This window comes from Idiotropiscis lumnitzeri, chromosome 17 (assembly GCF_059441095.1).
Source record: "Idiotropiscis lumnitzeri isolate Australia: NSW breed Sydney's pygmy pipehorse chromosome 17, RoL_Ilum_1.0, whole genome shotgun sequence".
NCBI classification, from domain to species: Eukaryota; Metazoa; Chordata; class Actinopteri; order Syngnathiformes; family Syngnathidae; genus Idiotropiscis; species Idiotropiscis lumnitzeri.
The window spans coordinates 8,690,039-8,703,261 of record NC_142407.1 but is presented as its reverse complement, the minus strand read 5'-3'; the positions used below and the strand labels follow the sequence as shown (position 1 = coordinate 8,703,261).

The 13,223-nt window shown below is 42.4% G+C and overlaps 1 protein-coding gene across 2 annotated transcripts in view; it reads right to left on the bottom strand.

Annotated features, from left to right (window-relative positions):
• nrip1b (nuclear receptor interacting protein 1b) overlaps positions 1-13,223 on the bottom strand; it is a 33,450-nt gene that overhangs the window by 11,845 nt on the left and 8,382 nt on the right. The window contains exon 1 of one of the 2 annotated variants that reach the window (XM_088280251.1): positions 622-701. The exons of the other annotated variant lie outside the window; for it this stretch is intronic. The gene's annotated coding sequence lies outside the window, so the exon portion shown is untranslated. Of the gene's footprint in view, positions 1-621; positions 702-13,223 lie in introns of those variants that run through there. 2 annotated transcript variants of the gene reach the window in all.

Below are 13,223 nucleotides of genomic sequence, written 5' to 3'. Positions count from 1 at the left end.
TACCATGACCTTTACTTTACCAATGATACAACTACCGGCATATTCCATAATCACCAGGCCTTGACCTCGTTCCTCCTTCCATTCAAACCTTCCTCTTAAATTGCAGTCCTAACAGCGAGATATCTACAATACGTATCATATGTAACAGTATCGGCTTTTGTATGAGTTGAAAACATCTGTCGTCAACGTTTATTTCAGTGACAAAGCAAGCATTTGAAATGCTGCAGAATAATTTCCTTTAATTACTTTTCACTGACAGCAATGAACACCTTCACCTGGATATCCGCATAAACACCAAGGACTTGGTGTATTCCGTGTTTTCCCCATTAACAGTCATTGCGTGTTAAATCATACAGCGTGGCAGACAAGGCCAGCATCCAACTGCAACCAGACTATCATTTTGTTAAAATGACGGAGATTCACTACCAGCCCAGGTAAAATGAATGTACGTTTTGTCTTCTAGATCCGTCTATGGCAGGGACCAAAGAAAACTATCCACTGGTAATCAGAATAAAAGGTGCTTAGAGGACAGGTAAAAAGAATCCTTAACAAGTCAAATGCTAACTTTCTGATTCTACTGTGGTTGAGAGGTGAACAAAGACACACGTCATGCTCCCGTACCTTGTCATCCATAGCTGTGGAGGCTGATACAGGTAAAGTGCAGTAATCAATTTGCTCTACTGGCAAAAGTGCTCCTTTGGAATACTAATCAGGCTTCCGCCCTCCCCTCTTCCCTTGTTCTCAGTATCCACCCTATGTGGCCCCCACCTCTCTCTCTTTCCTCATTCACCTTTCTCATGACTTGCCCCCCCACCCCACCCCCGTGCCCCAGACCTGACCAAATGCTAAAGCAGGGCGAGCTGTCTTCTGCACAGATAACTGCTGCCACTAATCAAGCCTACGTGCACCGGGGCATGGGATTAAAAGAGCTTGCGCAGCTTGACTCAGGCAGTGAATGGTGTTACATACGCATACACCCGGAGCAGGTCAAAATACAAACCTAAAAGAAAGCCAGCAGTGTCCTAGAATCACACACATGCAAAATGCCACACACAACAACAAGGACGACTTTGGATGCTAATTTTAGGCGAGCATTCTCTGGTTATAAACGAACACACACATGAAGATTAAATCTAAATTTACTCAGCATGAGCAACCCATCTCTTATCGGACATGTCACACATCAGGAAAAATTTACGTAAATAAGGTAAACTGAGTGTTTTAAGCTTGATTGAGAGAGTGAGAGAGACAACAGCTTGCTACGAATGGTCAGGGATATTTCATGATGTAGTAACGAGTGCCATTAATCGCTCTTAACAAGAGGACACAACCTCACCTTGGCAGTCTCACAGAACGGGGTGAGGGCATGGAAATATCTACACTGAAATTGAAATTCACCACACTAAAGGATCACCTTATGGCTGCCTCTGTCGGAGCTCGGGGGTGAAAGTACGGAGGCAAGCCAAAAGTCGTGTAGACGCTGCTTTAACACGTATTTGTTGTTTATTTATTTAAAAAGAGGATCAGAGGAAGGGAAAATACATTCACAAATAAGTTGGGTGAGGGTGGGGTGATGCCGCAGTGCTGGGGGCTCATGCCCTTGACATACTGACATGGGCAGAGGGAGGGAAGGGAAGGCTGGACAGATCCTGTCATGTTACACTTGTCATTTGTCTGATCACCCACCCACCTCGCCCAGCCACCTGGCAGACCCCCTCCCAATCTCGCCCCCACCTTTGTACGACCTCGTCCTCTGCTGACCTGATACCCCTCCTCCCACCTGTGAGCACATACCCCCACCCCTCCCGCTTGCTCCGCCCCTCTGCAGTCCTCGCACCCCGTCTTCCCCACCCCTTGTGCTCTGCTGCTCCCCCTCCCCTCCCCATCCGCCTCTTTCTCCCCCGCGGCTGTGCAGCAAGGTCAGGCAGGTCACAGTGTCCTCATCTGTAATCCGCTGCCATTCGTCAGCAGCCCCAGCCCAGGAGGAGAGAGAAGAGAGCAGGCGCTACGACGAGGGGAGAATGCCCAATTAGGCAGCTGTCACACACACACACACACACACTCACACACACGCACGCACAACAGAACATTACAGAGCGAGTGAAGGAGGGAGACTGCACGAATCTACTGTCCACAGGAGGGAAAGAGGGGGTTGAAGACTTTCAGCTGAAAGTGTGCATTGTTTTGCAGTGAAGGAGCTGCGGGGTCAGCTACAGTTTAGACATGTCCGTATGTGTATTATCTGACGCCTGTCAACAAAAGGAGCAGCAAGGTGCCTGGCCATTCGGGGTAGACAATAGCGCAATGACATTCGGAGTCAAGGAGATTACTTTTGACAAAAGGGAAACAAGTGTTGAGCATTACCTGTAATGACAAGCTGCAATAGATAATCCCGCAGCCGTGGCTGGATGCTACGTGGATTCGAGACACCCAGCGAGGCTTTCTATACTCCAGTTAAAACAAACCCAAAGGTCAGGTCAACATGTACCGAAACTACAGTAGCCAGTTAAATTATTTACAACCTTTGACTTGCGGCAGATACCAAATGACTGACAAATACCCTATAATTGGATCATCTATCAGCTGTAAACAGACATCTGTTTTGAGTAATGGGGAAACTAATCAGCAAAAACGATACCGAGACGACTTCCGCACATTGACGCAGCGAGAAGATTTATGTTACAGAAATTCATTGCTCGAGCCTGTACTTATTGATCGTACGGTCAAATGCTCTTATTTACTTTAATCAAAGGAAAGCATTATAATGGTTCAATGCCAGCTGGGTTGATATAGGGGGTCTGATTAAAGACCTTGGGGCGGGGGAGGGAGGGGGCACGGTGGGGTGCATGGAGTACAGGAGACTCTTTCCGCCTTATATTCGCAAGTTCATGAGGGTTCAGAAGCACTTCAAATCCAGCTTTGAGTGCTTGATGGTCAAAAGGATTGTGTCACAAGTGCGAGGGACACTTATCCAGTAAATCCTCTCTGAGCAGAGAGTACAGTGCAAATGGACTTTAACTAGATGTAACACAGTGCACATGAACGTACTGTTGAAAGCAGAATTCCACATATTTGAATAGGCATATAGAGGTGAAAGACATTACGTGCTCATTTCTGCAATAATCATACTTGGTAATAGTAATAAACACTTGGGAGGTTAATATACACACTTTTTGTCAAAGTCAAGGTTTTTGATTATATTTGAATCAAGCTTTTTGGGATCCTCAAATTCCTAAAAGTCTGCAGGATTGCAGTACTCCATCCATCTCTGTGATTATTATTTTTATTATTATTACTAAGTGACTACACTTTCATGCAGTCAATATTCAGGTCAAGGACAAAATTCAGGATTTTGAAACATTTAGAGGAGTGCTTCTTAAATAGTGTTGGGGGGGGGGGGCGTGGTGGGCATGTGAACCTGGGTAACGTGCTTTTTTTATGCCATACTTCAATAAAGTGTAATTGCACATCCACTCCAGTAGTTGGCAGTGGCGAGCTCATTGCCCATTGAGCGCACAGAGTATTAACTCTACGGTAAAGGTTTGTTTTGCATCGAAAATTACATTATTTATAGTTGCGGCGAAGAGTGAATGCTGGTGGGGGCGGCGCGAATTGTATTCTTCTGGTTGGGGGGGGGGGTGTAACAGAAAATAATTGAGAAGCACTGATTTAAAATAACTCATTAACATGCATGACATCAATATTGTGAATAATTGGGATATCCCGATCTGAACTACGAGGTGCGAATCACGATGCAAATGTGTCATTTCTTCTTACTTTCTACAGTCAATGAAACACATTCACGTCACTCAAAAAATAGTAAAGGAGTCCAGTACCTCCTCACACCAGTGTAGCTAAAGAATGGTGCTATTAAGCTATGCCAACATTCTCTCAATTGTCCAGCCTCTTCCTTATATCTTACCCATTTACTGTATTTGTACCAATACAATAAAGGCTACAGCAGCCAGGGCAATCGATCAATGTTGTTTGTGAATCAATAAAGAATAATAGAGCGCATAAGTACAGTACAGTATATGTCAGGGTACTCAAAAGCAAATCCTAAAGGGCCACTAATGACATTTTCAATGAGTTAAAACTCCATTTATTGAGGTCAGTCAGGTCACGCGACAACACGGAAACAAAATCTATACATTCTCTGAATCCAAAAACAAACCATCAGCCATATCATGAATCCAAAACAAAGTCGTCGGGTTTACTTGGAGACTTTTTTGTCATTCTGATTGAAATCAAACGGAATGATCTGGTCACCAGTTTACATGTGACGTGATCTTTTTCGATCCGCCGTTTACAAGCTCCACCCTGATAATCAAGCCATTTTGTAAAATGCCCACCTCTGAATGTTACAGATGTACAGTACACATATGGGGCAAATTTGCAGGTCTGTGTAAACAGTCTTGGTCATATGGTGGTGGCGTCACATTTACCTCAATTGCACATTATCAGTTTCAAAAACAGGACAAAATTTAAGAGAGCTCCCTCAAGGCAGTTCTGAGCTATCGTTCCCCAAAATAAGGCTTGCGAGGTCAACATGACCTTGCGCTACAAACTGTCAGTTCACACTTCAGACCCAAATGTGAAGACATTCTCTGGAGGAAATACAAATATTACACTCAAATAAGACTGAACATGTTTTCAGGAATAACAGTGACCTTGACCTATGACCACCAAATGGAGGAATTCCATCAAGGCATTCCGAAGATATCTAGCTACCGGTGATATGACGATGATATGGCGATCATCATGCAGGAATGTCAATGTTACATGACACAATCTAGATATTTTTATACTAATAAATCACGTAGCCATGCGTTGACTTTACCATTTATTCTCATTCAAGTTGCAACCAATCCCGAAGGTTACACTATGAACTAATCGCCAGCCAATCGCAGACAACATCCATAATCACATCCACATCTAAGAACAATTTGGGGTTTTTAATTAGTTTTTGGAATACCAGAGCTCCCAGTGAAAAAGCCCAAAGGCACGGACGGGGGAGAACACACAAACGGCATGTCTGAATAAACGAGGGGTGAAATTACTTACATCCAATATTTTTACAGTGTTAAGTCTCTTGGCGGCTTCCCAAAGCATCAGGCAAGCTTATTCACAACAAAAGATAAAGACAGGAGCCGGGCACTACTGTCAAGGACAGACAAGCACAGAATGACACACAAACTCCCCCACCCCAGCCTCCCGAACAGATGAAGTTATACCTCTTCTGCACAATCCGGGCGCCACCCATCACTGGATTTACAAAAACACTCAGATGTCACTAGGACTTGGCGGTATATCTGGAAAAGTCTATCACGGTATAAGTATTTCATATTGATCGATACTGATAATTACGTAATAAAAAAATTATGTTCAAAATAAGGACCCATTAAAAAAGGCTGAATTTATGTAATTTTATTTTAATGTACATTTAAAAAAAAAAGTCAATGTAGAGATTAAATATCTTTTTAAATAGAATGTCCTTAGTAGGCCTGGGGGGGAAAATATTTCAAAATGCAAGTATTTCATATCAGTCAATATTGATAATTATTTTTTTTTTACCCATTTAAAATAAGAAAAATAACTGTTGGTGTGTAAAATGTAATGGAATCTAATGTGCAAAAGTGCTCCCTCCCCAGCAGCGCACCGTACATGCTTATTTGTGGAAGACGCTATCCCATAGCAGTATTGTTGACAGTTATAGACACAATCTAAGTGTCACAAACTAATACTGCATACAGTCGCCTTCTTTATCTTTTTAGTGCCCCCGTTAGACTTTGACTATCTGGTCAAACTGGAGACTAACATTCATGTTAACAATTTGGATAAAAGGGCCAAAGAATTTTATCGTATACTTGATACTTTTGGTCTCTCACATGTTTAGTAGCACGTTTCTGTTGACTTTAAAGATCTGTGTCCACCGTGACTACAAAAAACAAATGCAATATGTTTATGGAAATCATGGAAACCAGAGCACAATCTGAGAATATTCCCAAATGCACCCGCGAATAGCTGCGAGCCCGAGCACGACTTTTCTTGCTCTTGGTTTTTGGAAAAGAAATTCCCCCCAAAATGTGACATATTTTCCCTCTCTATATAATTCAAGTTCGGATTTATACACAGGAGTGAATTACAATCCGAAAAATATGATAACCTAATTCCTTGATGATGAATCTCTGGTAGGTGGCGCTGAAATCAATTGGGTAGCAATCTCTGAATATAGTGCATTAAACTGTATGAACTTTTTTTTTTGTCATGCACTACGGCACGTTTTATTTGGCTGATTATGAAACTAAGGAGGCCATCTGAAGACATCATTGGAGTATCAACGTACTCATACGGCATTTCGGAAAAACTGCCACATATAGCTCACTATAGGTGCCGAAATATCGTTGCTTGGGAAAAAATTGAATGATGATGTGAATAATTTTACTGTTTGTGCAGTATTCACATAACTAATTAATCCTGTGTTTTGTAAAAACAGCATGACTAAGGCTAGTACCAGTGAGTGCCGATGGTATGTGAGAAACCATCTGCTGATGCAATGAACTTTGGCCTTGGAAGTGTTAGCTTTTTACACAAATCAAATAGCAATAAAATTCATCAAGACGAGCCCAAAATCTGAAGTGAAGATCCCTTGGAAGCGAGCACGATTGCGTCTCTTTAAATAACTTCATTTCACTCCCCTGTGTTTTATCGCCGACTCCTCTTGCCTCAGTCTTTCTGCACGCTCAATAAATCTATCCAGAAACTGGTATGTATGTACAGTACATATGTTTACCCGAGCAGAGAAGACACTTGCATTACTAGTGCTCTCGAATCCATAGTAGACTCTGACACACCTAAAAGCTCAATTCGATGTGGTGTGTATTGGGTGTGTGTGCATGCATGTCTGTGGTTGATGGTTTTACGCACCCCCCCCTCCTTGTTCCTCTTTAATGTCACAGGGCTAGCTCATATGACCTTGAACAGCAGCACTGGCACGGAAAGAGCGAGAGCTGCCTCGCCTACGGGCGCCCTTGAACTGGATCTGCAAAAAAAAAAAAAGGCAGCCTGATAGACATCTCAGTCTCCCTCTTACTCCCCCAACCTATTCTCCACAGCTTTTAGTCAATCTAAGAAAGTCCTTATCTGTTTTCCCGGGAAGGGATTTATCAGGATGCTACATCTTTAACCTCTCTATTGGACAGAAACAGAATTTCAACTTTTCTGACCAGTAACCAGAATAAAAATCTGCAACCGCATCCACCTTTTGACCTTCAAGCATCATCCGTGAGTCATTCAAGAAGCGGGTGACTTTACGGATTACACCTGCGTGATGACTGCTGTTTATGTACGAGGAAATTCCAGGCACACTTTCCTCCCTATTGTGTTCTGAGTCACCAGCACACAGTGACCTGTTACTTCACAACAAATATGCCAGCGTCTCTTGTGAGGATAAGCGCCTTGCTTACCAGCCAATCACAATGCCCTGATTAAGAATGGGATGGTGGGTTGAAGCACCTTAGGTCTGGTGTTTTGACAAGCTGATGGCTGACCTGCTGCATCCCAATAAGAACCTTTGGTTTTCCATAGTAAACACTCAGTCCAAAGTCTGGATCGGCTGCTCTTAAACAAGAGCTGAGTGTAGACTATTGTAAAAACAGAGCAGGCTTATCATCAGCATGAAAATATTGCGGCACCCTTCTTATAAGTTTAAGTCAGGCCTCCACAGTTGAAGTGACCCGAACTATTGCCTTGTGAAATGAGGCAATGCGGCAAGAAGAAATGCATTCTATACTGTGTTTTCAATTCAATAAAACAAAGTGTAAAGTCCATGTATTGGAAGGTTGGAAACTCCAAAAGACTACCCGCTGTCTCTCTCCATGGCTGACCTTTCCAAACTGTAATGTTAAACTCTGACATCCTGGAAACCAAAAGAAACCTAAAGATGGCGCTGTATCGCGATAAAAGAGAAACCCGTCAACATTTGGTACATTTTCAGCGCAGTGTTCATTTTCTCGCGTATTGACTTGACACACACACAAACACCGAGAAAGACCGCACATATGCTGTTGAGAAGCTGTTGATGAGTGACAGGAGCCATGAGCAGCCTCCTCAATTAGCTGCGTTAAGGGGCTTTCACATAGAGACATGAAGTTCTGGGGCTAAGAATAACATTGGACTGTTGTGAGCGAGCTGTGGCACTGTGACTTAAGTGTGAGTACTAGCCCGAGTCTTGCTGCTAATCCCATCCTCACAACATGTTTAGCCCTTCCCCAGGACATTACGTTGCTTGTTAGTATAACACCTTTGCTAATGGGGCTGTTGTTAAAGATATAACTTGGATACAACTCATGTATGAAATAAATGCGACTACGTATACCAAACAAAATTGCGGTTTAAAGTCATGTGAATGGATTGAGTGAAATGGTCCACAATAGATCCCTCATTGCTGAAGAGCCCAAAAAGCAGACTTGTTTGTGGAGGCACCAGTGTCCTGGGAGATTCATTACAGGCAGATTTGTTCCACGTAGTGAAACACGAGTAAGCGCTACTGCCTGAAAATTGCATCGCTCCAAAGACAAGAACAAGCCTCAGTTCGGGGATCTTGGTACAGCACCACGACGACGACGGAAACTACTGTGAGGGAGGAGATCAAATCCAGTGTTTATCTCGTGTGTGTGTGTGTGTGTGTGTGTGCGCGCGAGAAAGACATTAGTAGGAACCAAAAAGAGATAATGTAGGACCACGGCTCCAGCTGACTCGAGGCATTACAAAATCACTATTAAACCATATAATGAGCTCTCTCTCAAATTTAAAATGTCAAAGTCTTGTTCTAACTCGGCTTTATCAAGATGGGTCTTGTTTAGATGTATAAAAAATAAAAATAAAAAAAAATGGAAATCTCACATGGGCAAATTATCTATTCACATATTTAGCTTCGGCACAGCTGATATACAAAGCGGTAACTACATCTGAATAACAATCGGTATCATTTTATCTAAACCGCAGTTGAACTTGGTACAGTAAATAACCTGACCTGAATAAAGTCGGGCAAATCTGGGATGAAGTCGACTAAATTTAGCAAACGGCGAACCGTGTGTCAGAGAAATTGAAATGTGAAAAGATCCTTTACTTAAAAGCGTATGCAGCTGGGGGCTTTGAGCTTGTCAGGTCTGACTGCAGTAATCAAACGCTATTACTGGAGACTGAGAGGGCCAGGGAGGAACTCAAAGGCAGAGGCAGTACTTCAGAGACTCCTGCACTCACACTGTAAGGCTTACATGTGCGTGTGTTTTTCAAGTGTGAGGCTGGGAGTGCAATGAGACCTCCGTGCTCAGCTTGGGGCATATAATCTATGGTTCATTTGCAGCTTTTCTCCCCACTACGACAAGCCGTTTACAAGACGTAGCCTCTGCTGCTGACCCAGTTCTGAGTGGCTGCGTCGAACGACAAGGCCCTGCCTCCCCATCAGGCCCTGCTCCTCGTCTAACCGACGATAACACCACCACCCTCTGCCTCGGTGAACTGTGAGAAAAAAAAAAATAGGTCACCCTGACCCACTTTTTTTTTTCCCCTCCCCTCCCTAAGATCGTGCTAGGAGTTCTACTGAGCATGATCGAGGGAGACAGTACAAGCGAGAGGAAGACAAAAGAAAGAACAGGAGTTTAAAAGGCAAACTCGCAGATCTTTTGGTGGTGTGTTCTTGTGGCCTTTGGAATAGCGCCGACCCTTATCAGCTGGCCTGCTGTATGTTTGGAGAAATTCCTCCCACGCCTTAACACAACCGCTGAGGTTAAACACGCTTCTAACCGCCTAATTTCGACATCTCTTCCAGGTAGCCTTCATCTCATCGGTGACTCAGAAAGGCGAAAGGGATCCTCTGCCATATTTAAACACAAACTGCACACTGCTTTTTGGAGTCATTTAACACCCATGTAACCAAGAACGGAAAGTCGGCCCACAGGGACAAATTATGAGCTTCTTGGCTCGAAGAGGCATTACGGAACAAGTTGCGCCAGGGTCCGTCCTGATGCCTGGTAGCATGACACTGGCCCTCTTTCAATGTTTCGTTGTGGGTTTAGTTAGCTCATGATATAGCTCTGATCACGCATAGCCCTCTCATGCAAACCCCACTCTCATTAGGGCTTGCACTTTGCTCATGCATCGCTTTTGTAATCCCTCTTTACATTAACACGGATCTCCTCCACTGGCACGCTCCCGTGACAACAGCTTTCAAACATTATAATCCGCAGAAATCTGCATTTTTAACTGGTTGGTTTCTCTTTTGAACACCTGGTGTAATTATTAATCAACACACCTTTGCATGCTTATTTATTATTTAAAGTATTAACGTGCCAGACAAAAATCATCACTCAATGGGGCCTTTGTGTTGCCCAGCAACCACTGTTTAGCATTTGTTAAGGAGCTATATTTGTACAAGAGTGACATTTAATTATCCCCTTTTAAATACCCTTTACTTTTTTAAAGGAGACACACTGAACAACTGTACTCAAGGTCCGCTATGCAAAATATGCAACCATTTTTGTTGGAGTCAAACAATTTCTCGGCACGCCCCCGAAAGTCTAAACACAGCATTCTGATTACCATTGTTTTTGTTGAATGGAACGGGAAATAAATATAGATGTTTGTTTACAATCCTATTATTTTTCTACATTTTTATTTATTTTTTTATTTTTTGTCAGTCGTGTTCTTTGTTTCCATAGAGGTCGCCATTGTTGAGATTGTGGCCGGTCGGTGAAGTTGTGAAACTTATTTTTCCTCCAACTTTTGAGACAAGCAGAAATGAATATGAATGAAATGAATATTTACAAATAAGTTGTTACAAACGTTATAAAAAAGTTATAAACACACAATTTGATTATTATTACAATATTAATATAACAGTGAGCGTGTATTTGCGGATATGAAAAACACGCGGAAATCACAATTGTAACTGCTTGAATAATCTTGAGAACAATCTCTCCCAATATTTTTCTGCTTTATTCATAAGAACATCTGTGTCATAATTTGCCCTTGAAGTTATATCTAGTTAATCACTTTTTACGTCCTTACCAATCATAGCACAGCACATAACTACTGTGGAACAATATTCCAAATATTAGCCTGCCTAATGTGAACATTGTAGTGTCTTCCAAATACTTTTATTCCGCCAGAAGCAAGCAAGTACACATATGTCTGTATGTGCATTGCATTAGTAACAGTTTGACATGCTGCATTAAAACCCAGAGGAAGGTTGACCTGCCACTAAAATCTCACCAGCAGAGTGTTAAGCCCATGCGTGCTAATGGTGACCTGGTGCACACAGACATGTTGTTGCCTCTGAGACGAGTGATGGAGCCTGGTGTTCTACTTTTCACTTGTGCCAGAGATGCTGAAAAGCTTTGCTGTATTATACTTTGTGCAAAGCCTAACAAAAAAAAAAAAAAGAAGACCAGACACATACAAAATGAACTGCATTAAAAAATAGAAAAGGTGCCTGGTCTATTTATTCACCAGAGGCTGGTTGGGTTTCTAGTTCCAGTTAAAGGGGTCGATGTAGGTCAAGCCCTGCCTCCTCATAAGCACCAAGGTCAACGCTGAATAGGAGAAAAGGTGGATTAGAATGAAAGCGGCCCTGAATAAACCACATTCGTCTGGCTCCTACGCCAGTGCTGGGGCCAGACGTGTAAACACCGTTATAAAAGTGTGACAGTCCTCTTTGCCCGTGCGTGCATGTAGCTGTGTGGGCAACGAGGAGATGACAAACCCATTATACAAGTTTCCCTGTAATAATATTTCATTTTATAACCCAAACTGAGTGGCACTTGTATTGACTCTTTGGTCTCAGCGCAATACACGAATTGGCAATTAACATGTTTAAAGTTAATAAACGGATTTTGATGTACGGCCGAGGTTTGTATTAGTAGTGCAAATCTTTTTCAACCTCAAGATTCAATTTGATTAAGACCCAGAAGTCTATAATTAAATTTTATTATTAATGCATAGAATTATGACAATGTATTAAATACGACCCATATTCCTTGACAATTTATTTTTTTCCATTGTATTAAATACGACCCATATTCCTTGAAAATTTATCAAACCAAAATTTTACATTTGCATGAATGAGGAGCAATCCATGTCTCTCATAACAGTAATCACGCTAATACTGATTATTTGCATCGTGTAATTTAATGTGTTTAAATTAATTGCTATGAAACATGACCTAAGCAGTTTGAAAATATTAAAATAATAAATAGAAAAACGTGAGCCCCAGAAACTTGGTGAAGCTTCAGCCTATAACACGCAAGTCGTTTGGCTATAAAATGTTGTAAACTGCCAAATAAGAGTCAAAATGAGTCAAAGAACTGACGACTAGCAACCGATGTAATATTGAACATTGAGAGTTTACTGCTTATACCGAAGCGAGCGGCTTCTCACGCAGCATACATATGGAGCACTTCCCCTTTCTTAAGCACAAAAAAGCCAGAGTAACAGCAACACACACTTGTGGAGCATTCCATTCTTTCCTCATTGACATAGAGTTACGAGGCCTCGTTTGACGTTATGTCCAACGGTGGTTTGAACTTTGAGTTTATGTGCGCTCTTAAAGGCACATTTCCCAAAGTCACATTCTGAACTGTGCGCCTGACAGAGCATTCAACTTTAGAGGTTAACTGTATTCTGAAGGTGAAGGGCATTTATGCAATCATATTTAGACAGACCCTGATTAAACCAGCCATATGGTCAATATAAAAGGTGGCAGACATGTTAATGTGCAAGCTTAAAAATACTCTCAACCTGAGACAGTAGCATGCTCCACAATGAGACAGCGAGCCAGCCGGGTTTAAACTGCTGAGCAGCTGTAGGCCGAGAGCGCAGACAACAAATACCGCAAGTCAGCTAAAAGAGACAGTTCACCCTATGCATCACCGAGGACATCAAACAAACCGCTCCTGAAAAAAAATGACTGAACCGAGTCAGTTCATCACTTTAGGAAAATCAGAGTGAACATTTGTAGCCTGGAATTCCAAAGGCAAGAATTGTTGTAGACACATTGCTAAATCCGGCATGACCTCAACCCTTTTTTGACATTGGGACTGATTACTCAATTGACTGACAGCTGCAAAGCTGCCCATCACAGGGGTCTCCACCCCCTTCATCCTTATATGCATACAAGGTCAAGGAGATCTTATAGGACTGAAGGGTGCCACATGATTGGATCT